The sequence below is a fragment of the Macaca nemestrina genome, chromosome 1, assembly GCF_043159975.1.
Source record: "Macaca nemestrina isolate mMacNem1 chromosome 1, mMacNem.hap1, whole genome shotgun sequence".
NCBI lineage: Eukaryota > Metazoa > Chordata > Mammalia > Primates > Cercopithecidae > Macaca > Macaca nemestrina.
Genome location: NC_092125.1, coordinates 195716145 through 195741602, shown reverse-complemented (window position 1 = coordinate 195741602; position 25458 = coordinate 195716145). Strand labels below are relative to the sequence as shown.

General features: G+C 48.6%; 1 long non-coding RNA gene across 2 annotated transcripts in view; it reads left to right on the top strand.

The window, feature by feature from the left end:
- Positions 1-25458, top strand: part of LOC105494763 (uncharacterized) — a 178508-nt gene that overhangs the window by 53317 nt on the left and 99733 nt on the right. Inside the window, exons 2-4 of one of the 2 annotated variants that reach the window (XR_011622895.1) lie at positions 3186-3265; positions 4321-4433; positions 13575-21912. This is a non-coding gene — a long non-coding RNA (uncharacterized lncRNA). Of the gene's footprint in view, positions 1-3185; positions 3266-4320; positions 4434-13574; positions 21913-25458 lie in introns of those variants that run through there. The other variant, XR_011622896.1, reaches the window with a different exon arrangement.

Genomic DNA, 25458 nt, shown 5'->3' with positions numbered 1-25458 from the left:
ACTCCATCTCAAAAAAAAAAAAAAAAAATTCTGCCCGCCCCTCCCCACAGCTCTCCAGTTCTTATGTTGTTCTCATTTTTCTTTTTTAAATTACCTTCCAGTATACCAAGTGATTTACTAATTGTCATTTACTTTTTATTTTTATTTTTTGAGTGGGAGTTGCGCTGTGTCACTCAGACTGGAGTGCAGTGGTGCGATCTCAGCTCACTACAACCTCCGCCTCCTGGGTTCAAGCAATTCTCCTGCCTCAGCCTCCCGAGTAGCTGGGATTACAGACGCACACCACCAAGCCCAGCTAATTTTTCTATTTTAGTAGAGATGGGATTTACCATGTTGGCCAGGCTGGTCTTGAGCTCCTGACCTCAGTTGATCCACCCACCTTAGCCTCCCAAAGTGCTGGGATTACAGGCGTGAGCCAGCACGCCTAGCTTTGTTTATTTGTTATGTACTATCCTAAGTTTTAAAAGTTGTTAGTATCCCTGTTAGAATGAAAGCCCAAGCAAAGAGTGGAACCTTTGTTCAGTTTGTCCACTGATGTCTTCCGGGTGCCTGGAACAGTGCCTGGTAGCTGGCAGGTGCGTAATCGATATTTACTGAGTGGATGGATGGGATTCTGTGTGTCATGAGGGCATGAGTGGGATTTTGAAGTGTTTTGTGTGAATGTGTTTATAAAGTGTGTTGGTGGGTGTGTGATAGTGAAGGGTCAAGGACTGCATGTTTTTCTCTTTCTTTTTTTTTTTTTGAGATGGGATCTCACTCTGTCACCCAGGCTGGAGTGCAGTGGCACAATCTCTGCTCACTGCAACCTCCGCCTCCCTGGGCTCAAGTCATTCTCCCACCCCAGTCTCCCTAGTAGCTGGAATTATAGGTGTGAGTCACCACACCTGGCTAATTTTTTTGTATTTTTTGGTAGAGATGGGGTTTTGCCACATTGCCCAGTCTGGTCTTGAGCTCCTAATGAGCTCAAGTGATCCACCCACCTTGGCATTCCAAAGTGCTGGGATGACAGGCGCGAACCACCATGCCCAGTCAGGACTGCATTTTTAATGATGTGGGTGACTGTGTTTGATGATGTGGGTAACTATGTCCTTTGAGGCCCAAGGGCAAGTCTCTGATAGAGCCTGTCAGGTTTGGGGTATCCTGCTTGGGTATTGCTCAAAGGTTTGCCAACAGACCCATGAATGGCTTCCCTAGGAATCTCTAGGGATCTTTTCCTTGATGGGCTGCAAACCTGGTGGCTGCAAACCTGAGCCCCGTCCCTGGCAGCCTCCTGGGTCCACCCCTTCCTTTTCCCATGGGCACATCTGGGCCTCATGCTTAGAGAACTCCCTCACCCTGCAGCACGGTCTGAGCTCTGGGCTGGGAGGCATCAGGAGAAGGGCAAAGGCTATCGTCCGTGTTGGAGGACAGCCACATGGGCAGCAGCTGGCCTCAGCACCTGGACAGTCTGGGAAGAGGAGTCTTGGGGTGCCACTTGGGCAGGGGGTAATCCTGGCACCAGGGATTCGGGGGCAGTGGTCAGTTCAGAGGCATCAGGGTTTGGTGGCAGGTGGCCAAGCCCTGATGAGGGGTTGGAAAAGAGGGTCCAAGCTGGCCCTATGCTTAGGCTGTGGGGGCATCAGGGGCCCAGGCATCAAAGAGTTTAGGGTGTGATGTGGGCTTGGGGGCCAACATGAAAAGCCCACTGTTTCAGTCTTCAGGGAGTGGTGGGGTCTGCGCCTCAGTCCAGTCTCGTTTAATGTGAAGGTGGTGGGCACAGAGCGGCTGGGAGGTGGGGTGAGGGGAGGCCACCCTGTGGACGACAGTGTCAGGACCCAGAAGGCACTCAACCAAGTGAAACTTTGGGCAGAGGCTGAAAGACACATGCAGCAAGGCCAGAGGCGACATGCCCCCTTAGGCCAGCATTTAGGAAATACTCTCTAATACATGAGTGTGATGGTCAGGGTCAGACAGCTGCACTCAGCTTTCAACTCTCCAGCTGTGTGACCTTGGGAGGGTTATGTAACCTCTCTGAACCTCAGTTTCCTCCTAGGCACAATGCAGATACTTTCAAAAAAAAAAAAAATCTCATGGTGAGATTGGAAGGATCAAGTTGTCATTACTACTGTTATTCTTGTTATTTAAAAAGCTGTACAGGTCCAGGAAGGAAGGACTGTCTTGACAGGAATTCAGACAAAAAAGATCCAGGGTTTTGGCCAATCTCAAATTAGTATGAGGGTCTAATATGGATGGTGAGATCTGTGACATATAAAAGAAGGCAGTGATCCCTGGAGCCAACATGGGTTCACCAAGACCGGGCACAGCTCTTAGGTTCTTGACAGCTTAATGACTCGTGGGTAAAGAAAACGAGCCGGCATGGGTGGAGAGGAATCTGTGATTTATTGAGCACCAATTGTGTGCTGGACACTTCATGCATATGGTTTTATTTAATCCTCACGAGCTGTGGATTAAACAAGACGTGACAATCTCCATTTTACTGATGAGAAACTGAGTCTCCGGGAAGTGACTTGCCCAAGGTGGTTGGAGCTAGGATTCAAATCTGGATCTGTCTAACCCTTTCTGCCATATCATACTGTCTCCTAAGACGCTGGGTAGAGTCCCTCGTGGCTCTTGAGGACATGAAGGATGTCTGAGAGGGCACAAAGGGGGCTCCCATTGGGCCAAACAACAGCCATGAAATGTTCACGTAAGTGTAACCAGGTCAGTCTACAAAAGGCCTCTAGACACTGCCATGGGACTGTCCACCCTGCTTTGATCAGTCTATGCCAAGGACCTATAAGAAGACATGGAGGGTGCAGGCCTATAAAAGTTGGAGGTGGTAGAAAGCTCCAAGGGACAGAGAAAATCTCAGCAGAATCAGGATTTAGAAAGATCTTGACAGGCTGGCGTGGCAAGGTGAATTTAGCATGAAGAAATATCACAGGGAAAAATGCTGAGGCCCATCTTGACTACAGGAAAAATTGTAGAAGGATGGGCAGCTCAAGAGAAGGATTTAGAAGCTCAAGTGCCAGTAAGTTCAGCATGAGTCGGTAGGCTACATTGATAGAAATATGTTGTTTGGGACAAGGGAGGGGGGCCTTTCTCTAGCCTCAGTTCACACTCTGCCCTGGGGCAGTTTCTACTGTACATATTTGAAGGTCATGTGCTATTTTCTGTTTTTCCAGTTCTTTCCCTTTCTTTTCAAGTTCTTAGGGGAGGCAGAGTCCTTCCGGAGTTTGACCCTTGGATTCCATCCAGAGCAGCCTCCAAAATGACACCTTTGAAGGTGGGAAAGACACTGCAGATTCTCTGGGTTTTTGTTTGAAGTCTGTCTTGGATTTGTTATTTATGCCCAATTACCCTCAGTCCAGGGAGCAGAAAGTGCTGGTCTCTGAATGTTCTGGAACAGGGAGAGCTCCTGGTTCCCTAGTTCCCACTGGCCAGGTGTATCCACTCCTTTTCCAGCTGTCTCCTTCCCTTCTTGAGCGCCCTTTGCCTGGTGGTCAGTGGCTCGCCAGGGCCTGGCCAGGCTGGTTCTCCTATGCTGGAGGCGGGGCAAGAGGAGGGAGCCTTGCAGCTGCTCACATTGGGGCTGGATCTCTGCTTGAGCTGGGATGTCACCTGCCAAGCTGAATTCGGCACAGGAAGCTCCTGGCTGGAAGACGCGCTGTTTAATTTGGAGATTCTGTTCCACTCTGAAATGTGCTTCTCCTGGCAGCTGCAATGAAGTGAAGCTGTTGAGCTTCCCTCTCTTATGCCAGAATCACAGCCACTTTTTCCTGAGAAAGAAACAGAGCTACAGACAGTTTTACTCATTAAATACTTTTTTTCCTCTTAAATCTGTTTTTGTAATTTTTTTTTTCTTGCGTGAACGGAAAAGTAAAACGGGTGATATTGAAATAAACAAGGCGTTTGTGATGGGAAGGTTAAAGCAGATTGTTGGGGGTGGGGAAGGGGGTTGGAAACACCCCACGTTTCTGCATGCAGGCTGCTCATAGCCTGTTGAGGATGAGAGTGAGAGAAAGCATTCATGAGGCTGCCCCTCTTCCAGCCCAGAGGAGTCAATTTCTCCAAGTGTCCTGGGCTTCAGTGAGAAAGGCAGTGGAGAAGGGCGCTCTCATTTATTAAGGGCCCACCAGATGCTACGCCTGTAATATGGGTGAGCTCATTCAGTCCTCATAGCAACCCTGGGTGGTAGGACCTATTTTACAGATAAGGAAGGTTGAGGCTCAGATGACTGAAGGTCAACCCTGCAGGGCATACAGAGCTGGGATTTGAACCTCCATCTGTCTGACCTCTGACACAGTGCTGTTTTTGGCTATACTTTGCTACCCTGAGCAGTTGTGTATCGAGCTGGGAGATGTAAAGGGAGGAGAAGAAAGAAGATGAAGAGACACCAGCCAGCCTTGAGTGGACATCCTGCCTGGTGAAACTGAACGAGACACTGACCGCATGTGAGTGAAACAAGCCCTAGTTGTTGGGCTCCGACAAACATGGGTGGTTTGGGGAAGGGTGTGTAAGAGTGGGTGTGGAGGGTTTTGGCCTGATAATGAAGGTAGGCTTCTTGGAGATAGAGGACCCTGAAAGTTGAGTGGAGTTGAGGGAACAGCCTGGCAACATCTTCGGCAAAGGCAGGCAAGGTGTGAGTATGGCTCTGGTGAGAGCAGGTAAGTCTGAGTGAAGTAGTGATGGTTGTGGTGAGAATATCCATGTTGGCAGAGGGGGATCAGGTTGGAAGATGTAGTGCAAAAAAGAGCCCTGAGCTGGGAAGCAGGTGCCCACTTCTTGCCATGGCTCTACCATTGACTTGCTGTGTGAACTTGGGCTAGTCCTCTTCCCTCTCTGGGCATCCAATTTTCTGTCTGTAAAATGGTAGAATTGGACTACAGGATCCCTAAAGACCTTTGCAGGGTCCTAAGGAGAAAGAAGGTGACTATAGTATCCAGAGGGCCTTGAATATCAAGACTTGGCATTAGAATCATGAAATGTTAGGACTAAAAGGATCTCCAGGAATCATCCACTTAAACTATCTTCCTTTACATCCTAAAGGATGAGTGGGAGTTATCAGGCAAAGGAAAGCAAAAGATGGAAGAGGGAAAAGAGGGCATTCCAGGCAGGAGGCATAGCATGAACAAAGGCATGGGTGGAGGCACGGTGCAGTGAACATTAAGCAGGCTGATGTTGAAGATTAAAGACCAATGTGACCGGGTGCAGTGGCTCACTTCTGTAATCCCAGCACTTTGGGAGGCTGAGGTGGGTGGATCACCTGAGGTCAGGAGTTCGAGATCAGCCTGGCCAACACGTATTCTGTAAAAATACAAAATTTAGCCGGGTGTAGTGGCGCACACCTATAATCCCAGCTACTTGGGAGGCTGAGGCAGAAGAATCACTTGAACCTGGGAGGCAGAGGTTGCAGTGAGCCAAGATGGCACCACTGCACTCCAGCCTGGGTGACAGAGTGAGACCGTGTCTCAAAAACAAAAACAAAAACAACCCACAAAAGACCAATGTGGGGTGTGGGAGGAGGCAAGTCATCAGTTAGGAGAGGGAGATGGGATCAGACCTTGGGAGGACCAAGGGGATTTGATTCCATCCTTTGGGTAATGGGGACTCATTGAAGCTGTGGGAGTGACATGCTCAGAGGTACAATTTTGAAAGATCACTTTGGCAGCTTTGTTGATCTTGGATTTGACAGGGGCTGGGAGCAGATACAGGCCAAAGATACGTGCTGACAAGACAGGTCAGGAAGCTGTGTGTCAGTTCAGCAGGAGATGGTGGTGGTCCGTCAGGGTGGCAGAGTGGGGATGCTGAGGATAGCACCTGTTCACAAGGTATTTGGGAAGTGGAATAGATAGGACTTGTTGATTGACTGGATATGGGGAGTGGGGAAGGTGAAGAGACGAGGACTCTCAGGTTCTGGCTCGGTGATATTCACTGAGACAGGACACAGAGGAGGAGAGAGGGATTTTTTGGGAACAAAGATGAGCTGAGTTTTAGATTTGGTGAGTCTGAGGTATCAATGGAACAGTGTATAATGTCTCATTCATTCATTAATTATTTACTGAGCACTTACTATGTGCCAGCCATGCCTGGATACTGCTTTTCTGTAGCTGTCAGCCTAGAGGGGCATTCAGAAAGCTCTTCTGTACATTGAATATTGAGCTGCTGAGCTTTTACCCATTGGCCTTCTTCTGCCCTTCAGGACTTCACTGGCGTCTACTCTCCTTCAGAGATTAGAGATCAGTGATTGTGGTTCCCTGCATCATCTTTGTTTCTGGGAACATGGAGCTATGGAGGGAATGTGGACTTTAGAAAATTATAAAGGCCTGGATTTCAGCCCAAGTACCTTTTGTATGATCTCATTTGTTAGGTGGGTTTACTGACACCTTTTGTTTTTGTTTTTGTTTTTTTGAGATGGAGTTTTGCTTTGTCCCCAGGCTGGAGTGTAGTGGTGCCATCTTGGCTCACTGCAACCTCCACCTCTGGGTTCAAGTGATTCTCCTGCCTCAGCCTCTAGAGTAGCTGGGATTACAGGCATGTGCCACCACACCCAGCTTTTTTTTTTTTTTTGTATTTTTAATAGAGACAGGATTTCATCATGTTGGCCAGGCTGGTGTCAAACTCCTGGCCTCAAGTGATCTGCCCACCTCAGCCTCCCAAAGTGCTGGGATTACAGGCATGAGCCACCACACCCGGCCTAACAACACCTCTTTTACAGACAGTAGAGTGCTGGAGGGGTTTCCTACTGGCTAACAGAACCAAACGAGGGCATCTTTTCCCAATTCTGCATGCATTGACATCCCATTGGTAGTTTGAAATTGACCATCGTGGGCGTATTTACACCATAGAAATTGGCAAATGCTACAAATCAGGACTCCTTTTTTCTTTCAGAAAGCTGGTTGGTTAATATTTACCAGCTAACAGTAAATATTTATTGCATATAGAGTTATGGTTTGGATGATGGACATAGAGCACCTGGCACATGGTACCCAGATATACACACATAAATAAGTGTGACTACCTTTTCCTTTGATGTTTCCTCTCTGTGGGAAAACTGTTGCTTCATCTGCTCACAATAACAACTTCCCTTCCACAAGGGCCTGCTCCTCTCTTTTCTCAAACAACATGGTCCCAAGTGAAGCTGCCATTTTCTTACTCCTCTTGGCCGCCATAGTGGGGTAGAGTCAAAAGGATGGGGATTTTGGAGTCTCATGAGACTAAATTTGAAACTTGGCTTTGCCTCCTACTAGCTGCATAATGACCCTGGGCGAGAAATTTAATCACTCTGAACCTCAATTAAGTCACCTGTAAACTGGGGATGGGCATGCCTCCCTCATTAAGTTGTTGTAAAGATAAAATGAGGTAATGGGTACACGAGGGCCTGGCATTGAGGCAGCAGTTTCAGTGAGAGCTTGACCCATGCTGGCTTCCTTCCCCTGAAAAGTCCAGTGTGGACTTGGGAAACAGCTCTGACGATGGGGTTGGGGGTGGGAGAGGGAGGAACTGGGGCTGCAGCCTTGGGAAGGATGGTTCCTGGTGGAACATGTAGGTCGAGAGAGGCTGTGGGCCATAGGACCTTCCAAATGTATTCCGAGTGCGGTGGAGGGGAACTCCCCTGGCCACAGTTCATGCTTCCAGGGCCCCCACCTGCAGATCTGCAGATCGACTCCTATCATCAGCTCGGCTCGTGCGTTTCTGGGGCGGCTGCGGTGGCCTGGGCTGCCCTGATTTACCACCCCAGCCCCAAGCAGATTAAATCACCCAGAGTCATTTGAATTTTACCTGGCCTTGTCACACAAATCTTAGAAACTGCTGTCTGGCAAGAAAACTTTCCTTGTACTTTTTGGAGGAAGACTAAGAGCTCTAGAAATTGAGGTGAAGTGGAAAAAGGAGGTGGTTCCAGGGGGGGTTTCTGCATCTTCAGGTCAGACCAATGTTGCAGGTTAGAGGAGGGATTGTGGTGCGTGTGTGTGTGTGTGTGTGTGTGTGTGTGTGTGTGTGTGTATGTGTATGAAATTGCTGCAGAGGCCTCTGGGACAATGTTGTTTCTGGCTGTGTGACATAGGGCAAGTCACTTAACCCCTCTGAGTCTCACAGGACTGTGGTGAAGGTCAAAAGGGCTAGCTTGTGGAAAGTGCTTTGTAGGCTTCAATCAGTTCTGTGATAACTAATTGGAAAGATGAGACAAATGACTACATAAATAAATTATATATGGCAGTGGTTACCGTGTGTCAAGCAGAGTAAGAGCTCTAGGAGCCAAACGGAGGGGCATATTGCCAGAGGTCTGGGGCTTGACTTGGGCCTTAAAAGAAGCCTCAGGGAAGAGAAGTGGAAGAGGTTGTAGTACAAGTGAGGTTGTCGACACCACGTCTGTCTCCATCACTGTGTGTGTCTCTGAGGTGGGTCCTGATTGGTTTGGCCAGTTCAGACAATGCCCCCTTCTCTGACCTTGGCACATTGGCTGGTTCCAAACCAATCATACATACATTCTCCTGGTCACTGGGATTGATTCAGATTGGCCCCATCAGACAGAAACTCAGGGTTTTGGTGAGATGACTGGGGAAACACATCTAATCTCTTTGTATCTGGATTTGAATGAGGAAACATGTGGGCCTAGTTTCTGACAGGCATCTGGTGACTAGGATCACTAACCTGAGAATGTAGCCAACATATGGAGGTGGGAAGAACCTGGAAAATCACAGAAAAATGGAGTCCCAGCCCCAGTCAAACTGTACCTGATGTCTGTTGCATCTGGAATATTGCATGAAGTAATCAATCTGCTTTATTAAGCCAGTTTGGATTTCATTTTTGTGTTACTTGCAACATAAAAACTGATACAGGAGGTGATGGAGGGATCTGAGTCGGGAGCCGAGAGCCTACTTGGTGTTAGGCAGCCAATGAGGAGACCCTGTAGGCGGGAGTAAAGGGTGGGTCGGGGTGCATTGTGGGGTGAGGGTGGCTGAGGCCTATAGGAAATGAGACTAGAAGGAAGTTTGGGGTTGAATAATAGAAGGACTCAAATGCAAGATTAAGAATCTGGGCTTGATTTTGTAGGCAATGGGGTGTAGCTTCAGATTTGTGAGCAGAAGAAAGGAAAGGATAAGTGATGTGAACACAGTGATATTTTGGGAAGATCAACGTAAGAGTGGGATATATATATGTGTGTGTGTGTGTGTGTAGGATTGGAAAGAGAAATTGGGGGCTGAGACTTTAAAAATTATCATTTATGGATGCTACACATAGTTCATGTATTATCTCACTTAATCCTTAAAAGGGCCTCCCCCACCCCTCTTTTTTTTTTTTTTTTTTTTTAAAGCTGAGTTTCCAAAATCTTGGGTAACTTGACTAGATCATATAATTAGCAAATGGTGGAGGCAGGACTTGAACACGGGTCATCTGACTTCAAACCCTGTATCCTTATTCACCACATTTATGGTAACACAGTTGACAAATTAGGATGGGCTAGATAAGATAGTGGCTACGGAGATGGAGAGCATGAAACAAGAGATACTAGGTTGGTGAAGTTCTAGATGTTTTGTCATTAAAGTCAGAAACCAGATAAGGATAACCATTGTTATCAACATTTAAAAAACACTTTTCCAAAAGGGCTAGGCATTGCAATTAGATAAGAAGATGAAACAGAAAGTATAAATGTTGGGAGACAGGAGCAAATAATCATAGTTTGCAGATAAGATGATTATTTATCTGGAAAACTCAAGATAATATTCTGCAAAACAACCAGAAAAAAATAGAGTTTAGTAAAATGGCCAGTAACAAAAAAATTTACACAAACTAAGCTTTTCTATTTATAAAATGACTATCTAGGAGGTAAAATAAAAGCTCCATCCATACTGTAAAACACAAACGCAAAATACCCAGAAATAAACTTTACAAAAAAATGTGAATTAGATGAAGAAAACTCTTCTGAGTTTTAATAAATATGTTATATACCTAGCTCTTGAGTAGAAAGATTTAATACTTTAAGGATGTCAATTCTCCAAAACAAATGTATGAAATTAAGATAATCCAGTCAAGATCCCAACAGGATTAGAATTTGTTTTGACAAAAAAATTATGAAGCTAATCTGGAAGAATACCAAATGAGAATAAGGAAAATTCCAAAAAAGAAAAACGATGAATATTTACTCTATCGGATATTAAAATATTTTATAAAGGCATAATATAATTAAAATTCTTATGTAGGAATAGACAGACAGATCACTGGGACAGAATAGAGTCTAGAAATGGGCCCAGATATTTAAGGGAATTTTTGTTTGTTTTTGGAACAGAGTATCACTTTGTCGCCTAGGCTGGAGTCAGTAGTGTGATCTTGGCTCACTGCAGCCTCGACTTTTCAGGCTCAAGTGATCCTCCCACCTCAGCCGCCTGATTAGCTGGGACTACAGGCACACGCTACCACACCCAGCTGATTTTTTGGATTTTTTTGTAGAGATGGGGTTTTACCATGTTGCCCAGGTTGGTCTTGAACTCCTGGGCTCAAGTGATCTGCCACCTTGGCCTCCCAATGTGCTGGGATTATAGGCATGAGCTATTGCACCCAACCTTAAGGTATTTTTATATGATAAAACAGCATTTTAATTGAGTTGGGAAAATATGGGCTATTTTATAAATGGTGTTGGGATAATGGGCTGGCCATAGCAACACTCCTTATTGGGGTAAGAACTCTCTGACTTGATCTAATAAGCTCAAGCAATGAAGACCACGTGGCATAAATATGAGTGCATATTTTGATCATCTTAAGATGGGGAAGGTTCTTCTAAGTATGACATGATATTTGAAATCATAAAAGAAAAGACTGATAAATTTGACTATATGAAAATTAAACATTTAAGTACCTTAAAGAACATTGCAAGAAAATTTTAGAAGAGTGGTGTGTGTGTGTGTATATATGACAAAAGTTTAATCTTATTTCTATTGTACAAAGAGCTCTTACAAATCACTAAGAAAAATATAAATATCTCATTAGAAAAATGGGCAAAGGACATGAACAGGCAATTCACAAAGAAAATAACCACAAATGCCTGAAAAAACAAAAAGACATTTATTTTCCCCTCCCTATAATCTTAGCAATGCCAATAGAAACAAGCATCATTTGCCTTCTGTTGATCTGGCCAAACATTAACGCTGACAAAACCCAGGCTTGATGAGGGTCTGGACTGATATGTGGGCACAGTTGATGAGAATTTTGTTGTTGTAAGCTTTCTGAAGGACAGAGTGGCAAAATTAGAAATAGCATACCCTTAATTGCAGCCATCTCATTTATTGGATTTTATTCTAAGGCAGTTGTTGCAAAAATGAGCAAAGAGAATATGCACAAGGATATTTATCACAACATTGTTTATGAGAACAAAATTCTCACAACATCCTAAATGATCATCGGTAGAGACCCAGTTAAATAAAGTATGATACATACATATAATGGAATACTATGAAGTAATTAAAATAATTTTGTAGAGCTCTATTTATTGACATAGAAAGATGTCTAGGACATATTGTTGAGATAGAGAAGCAGGTGTCAGCGAGAACAGTATGTATAATACAATTCCTCGTCTATAAAATTATATACATAGATCTCTATGTGTATATATGCATAGAGATATGTCTGGAAGGCTGTTCACCAAAATTCTTGGAGTGGTTATATCTGGGAGGTAGGATTTTTACTTTCTTTTTTGTACTTTTAAGTATTGGTTAGATTTGTTTTTTTATAATGAAGATATATCATGTTTTTAAATCAGAACAAATAATAATTCTATTTGTAGCATTTTGGAAATAAGATAGATACCAAATAGGAGGAATCAGCACGTGGTCATTAAACGGATGTGGATAAGGAGTCAAGACATAAGCCAGAAATTTGCCCCTTGGTGCCCAGAAGGCTCATGCATTATGGCAAACCCAGAGCAGGAGCTGATGCCAGAGGAAGAAGGAGGCCCTGGGTTTTCAGGGCTTTGTTCAGTGTCAGTGGCTGGTGGGCAGTACGGCTGCCTCTTAGAACGGGAGGGCCAGGGTGGGCTTTTCCCCAAGGACAGAGCTAGGGATGAAATCTCAGAGGGAGAGAGTGCATTGGCAGGAGCAGGAGAGAGCTGGAAACTGAGCCTGGAACACAGCCATGGTGACAAGATGGGTGAAGAAATAGGATGCGTGGTCAGGAAGGCGGGGAGCTACAGGAGCATGGAGTGTCTCAGGATTCCATGGGTGTGGGGGCGAATTTCTAGGGAAAGGTCAACCATATCTAATGATGCAAAGGCATGGAGGCTGGGGAAAGGGCACAAGACGTGACAAATAGGAGCTTGTTGATGACCTTGGACAGAGCAGTTTCAGTGGAGGAATGAGGCTGTGCATTGTCGTGTGTGGGAGTTAGGGAGTTTGTTGTGGGAGAAAGGCGGATTTTAGCTTGGGGGAGCTGATTTAAGGGAAAGGGACTGAGCCTTGATTAGAGATGTCAATAACTGGCTCGTGTGCCTCCCTGCTCACTCCCCAGCCCTGGCAGGCATCACTAGTCATTCTGCCGAGCCCAGATGAAGCCATAAAATCTTCCTCCCAATAGCCAGCTCAGGGAGCCACTACCATGTTCTTGGAGTTGGCTGCTGAGACGAACCTATTTTCCATGCCTGGGCTTGAACACATACTTGCAGGATGATGAGAAGAAACACATGGAAGGGGCGATGGAAGGAGCAGGAAAGCCGAGGCCTGTTGGAGCCAGCACATCCCATCCATGCAGGCATGGATGGTGAGCTCAGTCTGGGGAGGCTTCCGGGCCAGAGCCTGGATGAGTGGAGCACTCTGCCAGTGAGTCTGAGTTGACCAAGCACGAGAACAAGAGAACAAGTTTGTCCTTTTTGTGATGCTGTAAAAAGCATGGCTCATGGTTCACAGTTGGCTGTGTGTGAACTACCAGTTGGTGTGCAGATATTTGAGGACTCACCACGGCCCACCGTCTGGCTGTCCAGAGAAGGCATCATGGGCACTCTGTTGTCTGGAACACTGAGCATGGAGGGGTCTGCCTGTGGGTGCCCGGGAGCAGAACAAGGAGTTGTGGCTCAGTAGTGGCTTGTTGGGAAGACTTTTAAGGAACATATTCAGTGTGATTCGGCTGCTGGGCCTCCAATGGTGTTTTGATTGCATCAGTGGGAGCATGGGGTTCTGGATAGTGGAGATAAATGCTCTTTTGGACTCTCAGTGGCCAGAGCATCTCTGGAGCAGTGGAGAGAGGCAGACACATGGGCAGAGCTCAGCCACAGAAAATGGCCAGGATCAAGGGAGGCTGGGGATCATGCCCATCTAGGAGAAATGCTCGAAGGAGCTCAGGCCAAGGAATTAGATGTTTGCTTTTAACCTGCCGAAGCAGTGCTTTCAAAAACATTCTCCTTGGAATCTTAGTTTCTTGAGGTTGTTTCACAGAAAAGGGTTCTATGAGCAGACGTGTTCATGAAATACAGCACCCACAGCTCAGTGCACATGAGTACAGTAAAGGCTCTGAGAAGTCCTGCAGCAAAGAAACTTGTTTAATGTAGAATTTTCTCAAGCTTATTCAACTACAGAAGCTTTTTCAGTTCCTTATCGATTTACCTCCTGCAGGACTAGCGACTGACCTGGGGCAGAGAGAACAACGTATCCTGTGTTGTCCCAGACATACGGAATTGTTTGGGCAAATGTAGGAATGTTACCAAGAGGCAAATTTTGGCTCAGTTCAAGGAAGAACTTTGAAAGCAATTGCAGATGTTTAACCCATGAAAGAGGTGGTGAAGGAATTCGAGTTCCCAGAGGCCTCAAGCAGAATGTGGACTTAGCAGGACTCCTGCAGAAGGAAGCCAGGTTCTAGGGGGTTGTCATCATAGATTTCTGTGGTTCCATGAGTCCTGGGAGAGGGGCTCCTTGGCTGCCCTGCAGTGGTACTCCTCCCTCAGAGCCTGGAGCCTAGCTTGTATTGCTGTGTACGGCACCCAGGCGGACTTGGGATGCTTGAAATGAGCAGTCTGCGAAGGTAAGATGTGAACACACGAATATCCTCATTAAGTCCCAAATACACATCCCAAACTTTACATAACAGGAGCAGCAGCTGGAGACGCCCACAGCCCTAATTGCTTTTCTGTACTAAGAGAACGTCTTCTCTTCAGCTCTGCTTCTCCCATTCATTTAGGTAATTACTGGAGGGAGCCAGCTGCGGGAGGCTGGCGGGCAGGCAGGCGCATTTGTAACACCACCTAATGGGTGCTGCCATGAGGATGGGGTGCCGCGGGAGCTGGAGCCTGTCTGTGCTCTTCATGGGGAGTGGGGTGCTGAGGATGGGAGGCCAGCTGCTCGGCTTCAGTCCTGATCTCAATGGGCCCAAACTGAGCTGCCGGGATGGAATGCCTCTCCTCCCAGGGACTTGACAAGCACGATTCCAAGAAAGGACAGATCCAGGGCCAGGTACAGGCATGGGGAAGGGAATGCATGGAAGAATCGACTCTGCTCAACAAATTGCTCAAGATGCTTTCTCTGAATCTCATGCTGGGCTGGGGCACTGAGGCCGATCAATCAGGAAGAGCCTACTCTCTAAGCTCACAGGCCAGGGGAGGAAGCAGTCACGGACCAGAAAGGGCTGGGATCAAAGGAAGCTATCGGACTGGGGTGTACAGAGGACACAGAGACTGACTCTGTCTTGGTGACAGGGGATCTGGGAAGATGTCTTGGAATAAGACATAGTAGGATTGGGCCTTGGAAGTGTGTATGACCCTGCAGTTGGTGATCCCTTCTGCAAAATGGGGCCAAGGTAAACTTCCAGGCCCCAAAGTGACATCTGGTTTGTCCCCTTCCTTCCTGGTCCCTAGTAACCACCTGGAAATCATGAGGATCCTCTTGCGGTTTCTTTGCAGCTGGAGCCAGCCTGGAACCTGGGTCCTTGGTGGTTGGCCAGGGTGGGTGCCCTGGAAGAGTCAGCTTTGAGCCTGTCTTCGGAGGGGCCCTAGGAGGGCTGTGGCCTAGGCGCTCTGCCCACCAGGCTTCCTGTGGGTGGCAAGTGAAACTTTTCCTCTTGGTTCTCTCCCAGAAGCCAGCTTCATTCCCCCAGCCCCAAGTGGCGGCTCCTTGGGCCGGAAACAATGTGCTTTCTCCACGCCTTAGAGTGGAAGTCAGCAGTTTGGCACCGTCTGGCTGGCAGCCTCCACCGGCTTCCTTTGGCACTTTATTGGCAAAGGCGGTGACATTTCTTTCAGTTGGGTGGGTGGAGCTGTTATGCAAACTCCCTCTCTCCTCATTCGCCAGATGAATATTCATGACTCAGGCAATCTGTAGCAGCCAGACTTTCCTGAGGGCGGCAGTTTTTCTTCTCTTCCTCTCTCTCTTTTTCTTTCTCCTTCTCTCCTTCCCAGCTCTTTGGAAAGCTGAAGTGCAGCTATATTTAATTTACAAATACAGAGCCATTTAGCTTGCCTTTTGAGATGCAGGCACTGGGGAGGAGGTGCTGGGGAATGGGAACAGTGGTTGAGGAGTTTGGTCCTGACCCTGTGCCTCTAAGCTCCAGGGTCCAGCCCCGCTTCGGGAGTCTGGAGCTTCTTGGAGCTTGGCCTCTTGGGGCCCTCAGGGCTGCAGGTACAGCAGCTCACACCACCCCATTCCACACTGGCCTCTGAGGTCAACATGGAAATTCTCAGGCAATGATGCTTTCCTGCCCAATTCATGACCCGGGACCCACCGATGCATCTGTTACTGCTGCTTCTCCCCCTCTGCTCTCCCGTTTGTCAAGGCCCACCCAGACCCTGCTCCAAGCTCTAGGTGGAAGCCCAGAAGGCACTGGAGCATTTGCTAGTCATTGGCTTTCCAGGGAGAGAAACAGTCCTTATTTGGGGTCCAATTCCTTGGGGCCACATTACTCCCTTTCTAGGAAGGACAGGTCCCTAGCTTCCTTTGTCTCTTCCCAAAGAGGCACCCAGAACTCTGGCAGAGGGGTCAGAATTACCAGGATTTGCCAGGAAATGTGGTCTTAGCGAGGATGTGCTTGCGTGAGCACGTCTTGTGTGTGTGTATGTAAATATTTACGCACAGCTTAAGTGAGTCTGTGTGCCTACATCTATGTTCAAGTGTCTGAGTGTGTGTCTGTATGTGTAAGGGCGTGAATGTGTGTGTCGCGGGAAGTCTGGGAATGCTTGCATATGTGCGAATGTGCCTCTCCAGTTAGCGTTGCGTGTGTACCTCTGGGGGGGCTGGGGGTGTCGTGTGTAAATAAGGGTGTTTCTGGGGGGCCCAGACGTGTGTGTGCGAGTGTGTATGTATATTAAGTGAATTGTAGGTGTGTGTAAAATGAGAGTCTGGAGGAGAGAGAGAGAATGTGCGTGTGCACGTGTGTGTGTGTGTGTGTTAGGGTGTGTTTTCCTGACCTCCATTTCCTCCCAAACCTTTTCCTCTCCAGGAAGGTGGAGGGGGACGTTTCCCCCTTTGCAAGTGTTACAGATTCTATCCAAGGACGTGAACAGAAGGTTTCCCAGCACAGAGCGTCCTGAAATTACTTTATATTCCCCCCCTCCTTGTTTCATCTAATCAAAATAGCAGCATTAGGCTCACCCATTCTCCCTGCCCACCCCTCAGCCCTGGGGGAGGGAGCGAGGCGGGCCATCTTGCCTGACCCCCTTTGAGAGCACCTTGCAGGCCTGAGCCAAGGAGCTGTCTCCCAAATCTCCTCTTTCCTCGGCGGCCCATGCTTCAGTGGCAAGAGCCAGCTGCCTCCCTGCCTGCCAGCAACTGCCAAGCTCTTCCAGAACCCACATCTAGGCCCGGCCTCATTTACAAATATGCAAATTTGCATCTTTTCTGGTATGCAAATGGAGACATGACAAATAACTAATTAGGGTCAAAAGAAGCACTCTGAACCAATTAGTTGTAGGGTCTGTCCCTTTCTCCTGGGAGAAGACTGGGCCTTCCTGCTCCCTTCCCAGCACTGACTCCCAAATGCCCACATACTCTGGCGTCCTGTCTGGCTGGGGCCCTGACTGTGAAGAGCATTGAAACAGAAGTCAGTGCATGGGCCTCCGTCTTAACTCTGACCTATCCATGTGACCCTGGACTCACTTGCCTGAGTCTCAGTCTGTTCCTCTGTGAAATGGAGCAATGACAGTGACTATCTTGTCCCTAACCATCCACCCCAGCATAGGGAGACTTGGGAGAACTTGGATGTAAATAGCCTTTGAAAACTGTACTACAGGCCGGGCGCGGTGGCTCACACCTGTAATCCTAGCACTCTGGGAGGCTGAGGCAGGTGGATCACTGGAGGTCAGGAGTTCGAGACCAGCCTGGCCAACATGGCGTAACCCTGTCTCTACTAAAAATACAAAAATTAGCTGGGCGTGGTGGTGGGCACGTATAATCCTAGCTACTCAGGAGGCTGAGGCAGGAGAATCATTTGAACCGGGGGGTGGAGGCGGCAGTGAGCCGAGATCACACCACTTCATTCCAACCTGGGCAAAAGAGCAAAACTCCGTCTTGGAAAAAAAAGAAAAGAAAACTGTACTACAATTTGTCTGATAGGCACATCACTTGTAATCTTACAAAGTACTTTCTGCCCTTGATCTCATTTAATCATCCCATCAACCCTCTGAATTAGATGAATTCAGTGTAGGGACAGGATGGCAGTAGGTTTCATTCCACATGCCAACTCTGGCCAATTATGAATGGTGCTCGGAGTGGTGTGTTGAGAAGGATTCAGAGGCCAAGTCTAAACTGACCAAAAAAGAGACTGTGAGCTCTTAGTGACATTTCCCATGGGCAAGTGTTTGGATTCTGGGAGGTCATGTGCTGCATACTTACCTACCATGAAAGATACGGAATTTGGAGCAGGAACCTGGGTTCCAGTCCTGTCTGCTCCCTTGATTAAGTTACTTATCCTTCCTTAGCTCAGCTTCCTAGTATAAAGCAGGGAAAATAAAACCTTTGTCTTAAAGTTATTGTAAAGATGAGGCAAGGGAAACTCAGGCAAAATCTCTTTGTCATCTGGGAGGGGATGTCCATTTAATTGGCATGTCAGTAGGGCAGGTATATTGTCCCATTTCACAGGTGAGGAGCTTGAGGCTTGGAGAGGGTGGATGACCTGGAGAAGAAGCTGGCAGCATCGCCGGGCAGGCCTGCACGGCAGCTGGGGCTGCTTCTCTCTGTGCCACTACAGGATCCTGGCTCCCCCACACCACCCCCGTACTGATGCCCCACGCGGGCTGCAACAAGCCCTGTTGGCCTGGCTCCACTTCTGGGTGTGAAATTTGGCTGAGTTGGCACCTGGTAGAATGGAGCAATTGCTATCCTGGAGCCTGGGGCCTGGGACAGGGCCAATGGGCAGACCAAGTGTTGGTGGGCGGATCTGACCAAGGGTTGGTGGGTGGGCCTGGTGGGCCTGGCCAGAGAACTCGCCAAAACTGGACAGCTGGCAGGAGTGGGGCAGGAGAGGGCCTGGCTTGAGGACAGCTACTCAGGGAAGCTGAGACCCAGGGCCTAAGCTCAAAACAGAGCCCACAGCATGAGTGTCTGCCTGGTTGCTGGCGTGCCTGAGCATGTCGGCCGGTGTCTCCGAGCTTGTCTTTGTGTGCATGTATGTGTCTGAGGGTATGCTGGGTGCGTGTGTTCTTATAAATGTGGGTGCATGTCTATTAGTGCAAGAGCAGGTGCACCCAGAGTAGTTGTGCACATCTGTGTATCAAGGTGTGTCTGTCAGTGTGAGCCTACACATCTGTGTATAAGCGAACTTCTTGCATGCATACATCTGTCAGTATCCGTGTGTGTCTGTGCATTTCTGCCTGCATCTGCACATGCCTGCTTGTACACTGTCCACGCAGGTAGGTCCACACTGGTGTGTGTCTGATGACCTCTGTCAGTATCTGCAGACATGAGTCCATGCTTTCTGTTAGCATCTGTGCAAGTGTCATCTACCTCTATGAGCATGTTTGTTCTTTCCAGTGCCTCTTTGTGTCCTGTACCTGTGTGTAAATCTGCCCATGCATGTTGTGAGTGTCTCTGCAGCTGTGTCTGTAGGTTGGTGTATTTTGCAGTGTGTACATCTAGTGAGGGTATTGGTATCCACTTCGGGATGCAGGCGTGGCTGTCTCAGGTTGAGCAGGATGGAATCTTCCCTGTGTCTGCAGTGGCTCCAGGTCATCACTTCCGTCTTTGCGCTGTGGCTGAGGTCTCCTGGACTCTCATGTTCCTTTCCTCTGCTTGAAGGGAAGCTTTGCTCGGGGGTTTCCCAGGGTGCTGCCTCTGACAGGACTGGACCCTGGTGTCCCTGAAGGAGGACACACTTTGCCCTTTGGACTTATTTATCCCTCCTCTCACTCTTTCCTCATCTCATCTCCTTTCCAAATTCTTTTCTTCTTTCCATTCCTCATCCTTGTCCCTTTTTTCTCTCCCTCTTTCTTTCCTTCTCTCCTTCCTTCCCTCTTTGCAACTCGCTTGAAGAGACTGGGTCTTGGGCTGCTGTCGAGTGACAAATGACGTTTCAGAAGCCACACTTCAACCTCTGGAGAGGGGTCCCCACTCCCGCCCCCATGCAGATGCAGCTCCAGATCCACCCAGGCTCCAGGGGCTCTGTAAATTAAAGCCATTGCATGCCCCACTGCATTTTAATCATCAGCCCCCAGCAGTAGCTTCGAGTGAGAACCCATGACCTTTTCTCCTTCCCTTTTGAGAAGCCCTCTCCCACCGCTCCTATACTGCTGGCAAAAGGCAGCTGCACTGCCTGCTGGAAGACCTGCCAGCTTGGGCTTCAGAGTACTTCTGCCTCAGCTCCATGACGATCCCTTCTGTCATCGTGGGACCTTTCCTGGGATTTGATTTAGGGCAACGCTTCCTCCTGTATGCGTTCTGAGTCCTGCCTTCCCTGGCTGGTCCTCCTTGCTTAGTCACCCAGATCATTCTCAGACAGCTGCACCCTGGATATGGCTCCTCTCATGTGCTGCCTGGAAATGTCCCCTCTCTTCTCACCTGCTGAGAGGTCCTTCTGGGCACGGACTCGGGCAGATTCATCCCAGCCTGCCCAACAGTTCCCTAGCCCAGGGCCTGGCCCACTGCAGTGCTGAAGGATGATTCTGGTAAGAAACAAGATACCCCAGCTCACATCTTGCAATGATTATGCCTCCCCCACCCTCCCTTCTCCTTGTAGTTCTCTCCCTTCACTGATGATTTTGGATGCAATTTAAAATAAAAATATTGATTAAAAATGGAAACTATATAAATAAAAATAAAAACACTTAACATCAATGTGTCATTTGAGCTTTAACATGAAGAGAAAACATGTGAAGATAACAATTTGTGGACGATTCCAAATTAGCATGAAGTTCTCAGCTGGTAAGTATCTTGACTTTGTTCCCCTCTCTTGGGGTCTGTGGAATCCTGACCAGGCAGGTGGTGCAGTAGAGTGGGAGGAACGTGGCTTTGGTCTTGATAAGCCTGGGTTGAATCTCCCACTTATGGGCTTTCTGAAGCTCAGTTTCCTTATCTGTGTAAAGGGGAGAAAGGCCCTACTTCATGGGGTGATTGTGAGGCTGATAGAAAAGGGCATAGAGGGGCCAGGCGCAGTGGCTCACGCCTGCAATCCCAGCACTTTGGGAGGCGAGGCAGGAGGAGTTCAAGACCAGCCTGTCCAACGTGGTGAAACCCTGTCTCTACTAAAAATACAAAAATTAACTGGGCATGGTGGTGGGTGCTCGTAGTCCCAGCTACTCAGGAGGCCAAGGTGTGAGAATTGCTTGAGCACGGGAGGCAGAGGTTGTAGTGAGCCAAGATTGCACTACTGCATTCCAGCCTGGCCAACAGAGCAAGACTCCATCTTAAAAAAAAAAAAAATCAGGTTGGTCTCGAACTCCTGACCTCAGGTGATCTGCCCGCCTCAGCCTCCCAAAGTGCTGGGATTACAGGCGAAACCCCACCTCTACTAAAAATACAAAAATTAGCCGGGCATAGTGGCAGATGTCTATAATCCCAGCTACTCGGGAGGCTGAGGGAGGAGAATCGCTTGAACCCAGGAGGTGGAGGTTGCAGTGAGCCAAGATTGCACCATTGCACTCCAGCCTGGGTGACAGGGCAAGACTCTGTCTCAAAAAAAAAAAAAGAAAAAAGAAAGAAAGAAAGAAAATGGTGCACAGGGCCAGAAGCAGTGCCTCGTGTCTATCACCTTCAGAAGACAGCCAGAATCCAACCACTCCTTCCACAGCCACTGCCATAGTAGGGGTTCACGCCCAGTGGTCTATTCTCTACGCAGCAGCCACAGTGATCCTGTTAATTAACATTTAAGTCATAGCACATCACTTATCTGCTCAGAGCCTGCAGTGATGCCTACCTCATTGGGAGTAAAAACCAAGATCATCATAGCAAGCTCAAGGCCTCACATGGTCAATCATCCCTCACCCCAGGGCCCCCATCCCTGTCTCTACTGTTCTCCCCCATTGCACCTCCCTTTAGCCCCACTGCCCTCCTGCCCTCCTGGCTGTTCCTGAACATGTGAGGCACTCTCCTGCCTCAGGGCCTTTGCACACACCATGCCCTTTGCTGGAATGCTCTTCCCCCAGATATCCTTGTGCCTCCCTCCATCACCCCCTTCAGGTCTTTACCCAAGTGTCCCCTTCTCCGTAAGGAAGACCCTGTTCTTTCTGACTTACCTTTATCTGTGGCACTTGTCACCATCCAGTATATATATATTTTTTGCTGACTGATTGTCTATGTTGCTTGTCTCTCCCCGAGAGAATGTGAGCTCCTTGAGAGCAGGGATGTTTTGTCTTTGTTTTCACCATCTGGAACAGTGCCTGGCAAGTCACGGGCACTCAATAAATATTTGTTGAATGAATGAATTGCTCATCATTTTGGAGGGTGCCAAAACATAGGAGCAGCTATCTTCCAACTTGGGCAATCGGAGGTCAGCGTTCTGCAATTCTGAAAGGGCATTATTTCAGTATTACTTCGTTAGGGAGGCAGTAGGGGCCCTTGGGAGGAAACCCCAGGGTCCTTCCGCTTGGGGCAGCCAGCTCAGGAGGAAGTACCAGGTGCTGGTTCCTGACTCAGCGGAAGAGTCGACAGTGTGTTCTCACGGGGCAGCCAGGCATCAGGGATCCTGCTCCCTGGAAGCCTCTCTGTGCGCTCCCTGCCCCATGGCTGCAAGCATATCCAAGTCTAAGGCGGGCCTTCTAGGAGGCTTGCACTCAGCCAGGCCTCTCCATGGTAAGGGCACCAGAACCCGGAATAAACTCGGATTAAGGTAGGTATTTTAGTCGGTGCTGGAAAGTTAAGGGAGGATTAGCTACCGGAAGAGCACGGGCGGGGCACTGCAGGTCCAGGGAGCAGCGTGGGCAGAGCTGAGCAGGTAGGAGGCTCTTGGTGCACTGGCTGGGGAGGGACAGGCAGCGAGGTGTGGCTGGAACGTGTCTACTTACCTGTGAGAACCTCCTGAAGCCAAGATTGGGTCTGCTCCATCTTTGCCTGTCCCTGTAGTGCTTACAATGGTGCCCGGCCCTGAAAAGTGCCATTGACGTCGGCTGTGTGGCCTGTTCAGCTCAGGCCAGGAGTCTAGGAATTGGGTGGTTTAGGCACCTCTGATGGTGCATATCAGACCTCAGAACAGGCCTTGGAGAAGACGGGGTGGGGGTTTTGGCTGGGAGGATGGTCTAATCTGGTTGTTGCAAAAATAATTGCAGTCTTGCCGTTAACTTTGGTAAAACTGCAATTACTTTTGCACCAACCTAATACCTTTATTTCCTTTTTCTTTTTTTTAAACAATGTTTTGTAATCTACCTTTATTTTAAAAGTAGTTTCTTCCAAGAGGGGCACAAGGGTTTCTCCAGAGCTAGAGATGAACCCAGGTCAGAATGATCTCCCTAATCTGGACACATTCATGGCTAAATATGGCTTTGTCTGAATTTTAGAACAGGGTTCTTTACTTTTTTCTTCCTTTCTTTTTTTTTTTAATGCCATGAACTTCTTTAGCAGTCTTCTAAAGTCGTGTTTTTATTCTTTGTTATTATTATTTTTTAGAGACAGGGTTTTTAGAGACATTATTTTGTAGAGACAGAGCTCTGTTGCTCAGGCTGGAGTGCAGTGGCATGATCATAGCTCACTACAGCCTCTAACTTATGGGCTCAAGGAATCCTTCCACCTCAGCCTTCCAAGTAGCTAAGGCTACAGGTGCGTGCCATCACTTTCAGCTAATTAAAACTTTTTTTTTTTTTTTTTTTTTTTTTTGTAGAGGTGGGATCTCGCCATGTTGCCACACTGGTCTTGAACTCTTGGCCTCAAGTGATCCTCCCACCTCGGCCTCCCAAAGTGCTGGGATTACAGGTGTGAGTCACCATGCCCAGACCAAAACAGTGTTTTTAAATGCATAAAATGAGATACATAGGATTACAAAGGAATGGTTACGGTTCTAACCATAGATCCCAAGTTAAAATGGCCAGTTACGCTCTTTTCGAGGACAAATATTCCAGCCTCTGAAAACAGAGCACAAACCTTGGCTTCTCCTCCTGCACACTGGAGGGTGGGGTTGGGGGAGGTGTTTGTGCATATTTTTGCAGGGCTGTCCTGGGGGCGGAGATACATGTCTGAGAGGCAGAGTTTGGAACCCTAGGGGGATGCCACTTGGAGGCAGGTGGCTGGGCTGCCTGGGGGAAGGGGTGAGCACCCCATTTCTGGAGGTGGTGAGCTGGAGGCCCATCTGTCAGGGATTCTGGGGTCAGGCTGGGGTGGGTGATTTCTGCCCAGGTGGGAGAGGATTTTGATTGTGAATCTAGGAGGTACCCAGGGCCGTAGGATCTTTCTCTTTTGCCAAGCCCTGAGTCACCCCGGCCGCCCTGGGAATCTGAGAATGGTTACTTTGTGCTGGCTTCTGCCCACCAGGCCCATAGCAACGAATTTACCCCAGTGCCATTTCCAATTTGCCTCAGAACCAGTAATTGATCTTGTTCTTTGGAAGACAATGGCTTCAGGCTAGGGAAACACCTCGCTCCTCTGTCTGGCTTCCAAAACCATTCCTGGGGAAGGGGATGGATTGTAAACTGTATCACCCATCCTCCCCCAATAGCTGTGCAGGGTTGCAGTTCTGAACCTAGGATGGGGTCCCTCCTTCCTTCCTCTGTGGCACCGTCACCCTCCCTGGCAGCTTCAAGGTCTTCAACATCACCCGACAGCCTTTGAAATGGTCCAGTCCAAATCCCCTGTGTGGGAGCATGGATGGGGTCACTGAGGCCTTGAGAGGGCAAGGACTTTGCCTAAGTCACATAGCCTCAGGGTAGCAGGGCGGATTGTGGAACCTCAGCACTGACTCATCCTGCTGCATCTCGAGTAGGGAGAGCTGGCAGTGGGAAGGCAGCCCCGGGTCTCCTTTGACAAACACATCATGCTTCCCACCTAAACCACCTCTGTGGGTGGGGAGCTGGGGACTGGTCTATTAGCTTTCTCCCGCTGTCCCCCGAGGGTGCATTTGTCTGTTTTGCATTTTTTCCGGGCTGTAGTTAGACAACTCCCGGTCCTGCGGGGAGCGCTGCAAAGAGAAAATGTCAGGGCGACATGCCGCCAAGATAACATTAGCGAAATATCAAGTCTTTTATGATGTCAGGAGGGATTCCTTCCCGCTGCTGAAGCTGCCTAATGACATCATAAAATAGACCTGCGGCAGCCGCAGTCCCCCTGAGTCATCAATCAGCCCCGCTCGTGGAGGGCCCCAGCCTGCACGTGGGGTGGGGGTGCTGGATTTTAAACTCAAAAGAGGCCCCAACCCAGCAGCACTGTGATGAACTGAGGGACAGAAGACACCCACAGCTCCCAGAAAGGGGCAGCCTCCTGGTGGCAGGGCCCCTCCATGGCTGACCTGGACACTAGGGGACAGGCATGGCTCTGAGACCCCTCGGAGATCTTGAGGCTGAGTTGGCTGCCATAGGAAATTAATGCCTCCCGGGGAGGACCGCACCCAGCCTAGAGTAGTACCTCCATGGTGCTCAATGAGAAAAGAGACCCAAGCCCAGACTTCTGGTTTGCTGAGGGCTGACCTGTCTCTTGAGGGACAGACAGGACTGCTGGGGCCACGGACCTCATCATCTGGTGCAATGAGACCAAGAGTCACCCCACTGGAGACAGACAGAGGAGGTCTTTGGCTCCTTTGAGGCTGGCGTGTACTCCTGCATGTTTTGTGTGTACACTTGCGTGTGTCCATCTAGCTGTATAAATGTAGGAGTGTCCGCAGCACGCTGACAAATGGGTTGGTCCGCGTGTGTACAGCCTGTGTATACACACTCATGCCCGCATGCCTACTGTCCACCGCTTGCATTTTTGTGTGTCTGAGTCTACAGCTGCCTAGATATCCCTCTCCATGTCCACGTGCTTGTGTTTAAGCGTGTCAAAGTGTCTGCAGGTGTGGGGAAGGAGATGTGGAAGTGGATAAGGAGGATTGAAAGGAGAAGGGGGATCCCAGAGGGTGAGTGGGTACGTGGGGTGTAGGGGTGCCAAGCATGTCCACTCATCACGC